Consider the following 4711-nt stretch of genomic DNA (forward strand, 5'->3'; position numbering starts at 1 on the left):
TTTTTTTTTTTTGTACCGGGAATCGAACTCGGGAACCTTGTACTTGCCAAGCAAGCACTTACGCCGCTGAGCTATATCCCCGGCCCCTCCTGCTTCCAAACTTGACAGATAAGGTATAGCACGCTCAGTTACATCAGAAGTTCAGCGAAAGAATTGTTCTTGCCGGGCGTGGGAGCGCACGCCTGTAATCTCAGCACCCGAGAGGCCGAGGCAAGAGGATCCCTGAGCTGGAGACCAGCCTGGACTACATAGGAAGATCCTGCTTCAACAAAAAAAGTGGCACGCCCACCTTCCCTCCACACTCTGCTTGCTCTGTAATGACTTATACCAGAAACTTGAGGGGGCTGGGGATTTAGTTCAGCGGCACAGCACCTGCCTGGCAAGTGCAAAGTCGTCGTGAGTTCGATTCCCGGTACCGGAAAAAAGAACAAGAAACAAAAAACAAAATTAAAAAAAATACTTACAGAAACTTTGCTTGTGAAGGGATACTTCTCCCCAAAGCGCAGGTCATGATTCTCTTACAGTACTAAATAAACACGTATTAAATGTTTTACTAAACTCTTTAAAGCCAGGAGCCAAGGACATGCTATAATCTATCCACAAGCTAGCGGGACCTTGTAGGGCCCGCCTGTAATCCCAGCATTTGGGAGGCTGAGGTAGGAGGATGGGGCAAGTTGGAGGCCAGCATGGGCTGCATAAATTCAAGGCCAGGCTGAACTGCAGACAAGGCGCTGTCTCGAACCACTCCCCCATCTACCCACGAGAGAAATCAAAGGACAAATTTACGTGGAATAAAGGACCGTTCAGTAGTAAGGCAGAATTAACCAGAATGTATTTGCATTGCGATCAGTTATCTATTCACAGTGCACTAACTTACAGGAATGAAGTTCCAGCACCTGGAAGGGTGGCAGGTGAGCGGGACGGGCACAAATCTAAGCAGGTCCCTTGATGCGCAGCTGTGTATCCCCCGCACCTTGACTAGCACACCGGTCCCCATAAACACCTGCTGAACCAAAAAATAAATGGTGGAAGCAATAAAGGGGGATATGGGACTTTAAGCCAATCACTACCCCAAAAATTAATTAATTAACTTATTTAGTCTTTTTGAGACAGGGTCTTGCTATGGAGTTCAGGCTGACCTTGAGCTCACTTTGTAGGCCAAGCTGGTCTTAAACTCACAACGATCCTACCTCAGCCTCCCGAGTGCTGGGATCTCAGATGTGCACCACCACGCCCAGCTACATAACTAAATTTAAAAGGCATTTCCTGGCTGGGTACAGCAGCTCACAGCTATAAATTCCAGCACTTTGGGAAGCTGATGCATTTGTCTTACCCAACTCAAATTATTACAAACTACCATGCAGTAGTGTCTTTAGTTTTTTTGTTTTGTTTTTGTTTTTGTTTTTTTTTGAGACAGGGTCTCGCTATGCAGTTCAGGCTGGGCTTGAGCTCACTTTGTAGCCCAGGCTGGGCTTGAACTCACAATGATCCTCCTGCCTCAGCCTCCCGAGTGCTGGGATTACAGGCATGAGCCACCACGCCTGGCTCAAAGGCCCTACCACTAACTAGGTCAGTCACACGGGGTTCGGTTTTCAACACATGCATTTGGGTGGTGCTCAGTCCGTAACAGGTCCCATGCAGGGGAAATTCTGTTCTTCAGTGAAACTGTGTGCTGTCTATAGCTCTCTTCTGATCTGGGTTCTTTGGAAATGATTTTACATCTCCGTAAAACTGTAGATAACTGGTAACAATGGAGAATTATTTTTGTCCATAGATATGGAAATTAATACAGTCCTGGAAATATACAACCCTCTTTCTGTGTGTGGGGGATTTGCCTCTATTTGCATATCCGTTCCAGTATTCTTGATTAATTTTTTTATTTAAGATTAAAAAGACTAACAAAACAACAACGAAGACAAAACCAAAACCACACAAATACAACAAAGATGACAAATAACCTGGGAGCTGGGGATTTAGCTCAGTGGCACAGCGCCTGCCTGGCAAGCCCAAGGTCGTGAGTTCCATTCCCAGTACCGGAAAAAAAACAAAACAAACAAACAAAAAGATGATACATAACCTCAAGACAAAATGATAGGAATTAACAATGGTTGCCTCATTACACACTGTTATCTTCAGTGAAGTTGCTCAGTCCACCAGACATAAGAATGTAAGATTGATCACACAAAGACAGTAACAAGTAATAAAAAAAAAAAATTGGAAATGATGCAGAGCTTCACCATACAAGATGGTAGGAGTTCAACCATGGTTCTTATACTGCATATTGTTGTTTTCAGATCAGTCATTTGATTACCAGATTCAAGTGTGCAAAATTCATCAAGAAAAAAAAAACTGTTAAGCACTGTTTCTTTCAATAAACCACAGACATCAGCAATACACCTATTCCAGCTCTCCTTATATATACATATGTTTTTCATTTAAAAAAAAACAAAATAACAAAAACAAATACATAAACAAAACAGCATAGAAAATAAAAATGATACAGAATTTCAAAACATGGTGATACCATATTAACAATGGTTGTTATATTACATAATGTTATCTTCAAAATGGTTGTACATATAACCAGATATAGGCATGCAAGATTTTTTTTTTTTTTTTCGGGTACTGGGGATCAAACTCATGACCTTGCACTTGCCAGGCAGGCGCTGTGCCACTGAGCTAAATCCCCAGCTGCTGGCATGCAAGATTGATCAAACAATTACACACTAACAGTTCCTTTTAATAAACCAAGTTATTAGTAGTACAATTATACTAGCTATCCTGTGTGTACATATACATATTTTTTCCTTCTGCTTTTTCCTCTCCCCTCCTTCACCCCAGCTGCTCCTTCCTATTTGAGCAGTTTCTTTTCCCTTTCACAGTATCTACTGTACCTTTCAGATTTTATTTACTCTTTCAGGTTCTTACAGTAGGAAGGAAATACAATGTTTACACATGTGAATCTGATTTACATGAGTATGGTCTCTAGTTGTATCCATTTACCCATAAAAGCCTCATTTATCTTTCTTTATAGCTGAGTAATACTCCATTGTATAAAAATACCACATCTTTTTTATTCATTCCTCAGTTGATGGACATTTGGGTTGTTTCCAAGATGTAGCTATTACAAATTATGCTGCTATAAACATGGGTGCACATATATTGCTGTGATGTTTTCAATTCTTCTGGACAAATACCCAGGAGAGGAATAGCTGGGTTGAATGGAACCTCTAATCCTAGTTTACTAAGGAATCTCCACACTGATTTCCACAGTGGTTTCACCAATCTACACACCCACCAGCAGTGGAGTAGGGTTCCTTTCTCCCCACAGGCTCTCCAGCATTTGTTATGGGCTGATTTCTTGATGCTAGCCATTCTTTCTGGGGTGAGATGGAATCTCAGTGTTGTTTTAATTTGCATTTCTCAAATGACTAATGACATTTTTCTTTTTTTGGTATTGGGAATTGAACTCAGGACCTTGCATTCGCCGAGCAGGTGCTTATGCTGCTGAGCTTTATCCCCAGCACCATCGAATGACTAATGACATTGAACACTTTTTCCATGCATTTATTTGCCATTAGTATTTCTTCATGTGAGAAGTGTGTAATCATCTCAGATGCCCATTTTTGGATTGGTTCTTTGAATTTGGGGGGCCTGACTTTTTAAAAATTCTATATACGTTCTAGACAGGAGTCCTTTGTCTGAGGGACAGTTGGCTAAATTTTTTTCCCAATTTGTGGGTTTTCTTTTCACCCTGCTGGTGATTTCTTCTGATGTGCAAAAGCTTTTCAATGAGATCCCAGTTGTTGATTCTTTGAAGTACTTTCCATGTGGTTTGGTTTTTGTTCATGAACTCTCTACCTACCCCTATGACTTCAAAACTTCCACCTACTTTCTTTTCCAATAGATCTAGTGTTTCTGTTTCTTTAATATTTAGATCTTTAAGCCATTTTGACTTTATTTTGGTGCATGGTGATATGCTTGGGTCTAGTTTTAGTCTTTGGCAAGTGGAAATTCAGTTTTTCCTGCTCCACTTATTAAAGAGGCTATCTTTCTTCCAGTGAACATGTTTGACCCCTTTATCAGGTAAGGTGGCTGAGTGTCTTTGTGGTTGTGTCTGCATTTTCTAGTCTGTTCCATTGATCTTCAGGTCTGTGGGGTTTTTTTGTTTTGCAAATACCATGCTGATTTTATCACAACAGCTTTGTAGTATAATTTCAAATTGGGGATTGTGACGTCTCCTGCCTTACTTTTGTTTCCCAGGATTGCTTCTGCTATTCTGGATCTCTTCTGGTTCCAAATGAATTTTAGGAATGTTTTCTCTAGGTCTCTGAGGCAATATTCTTGATTTGTAAACTGTTTTTTGGATTCCCCTTTGAGCTTTTTTTCCTGTATTGGTAATTAAATCCAGTATCACTCTACCACTAAGCTATATCCCTTGCCTTTTAAATTGTTTGTTGTTGTTGTTGATGCCCACTTTGTAGCCCAGGTTAGTCTCAAACTTGCAACAATCCTCCTGCCTCAGCCTCCCAAGTGCTGGGATTAGAGGCGTGCGCCACCACACCCAGCTTAGCCTTTTAAATTTTGAAGCAGGGTCTTGCTAAGTTGTCCAGGCTGGCCTTGCACTTGTGATCCTCTTGCCTCATCCTCCTGAATAGCTAAGGTTATGGATGTGCTCTAGCATGCCAGGTCCACACCTTGGTTTCCAACA

Source organism: Chinchilla lanigera, unplaced genomic scaffold, assembly GCF_000276665.1.
Source record: "Chinchilla lanigera isolate Chin_1 unplaced genomic scaffold, ChiLan1.0 scaffold00092, whole genome shotgun sequence".
NCBI classification, from domain to species: domain Eukaryota; kingdom Metazoa; phylum Chordata; class Mammalia; order Rodentia; family Chinchillidae; genus Chinchilla; species Chinchilla lanigera.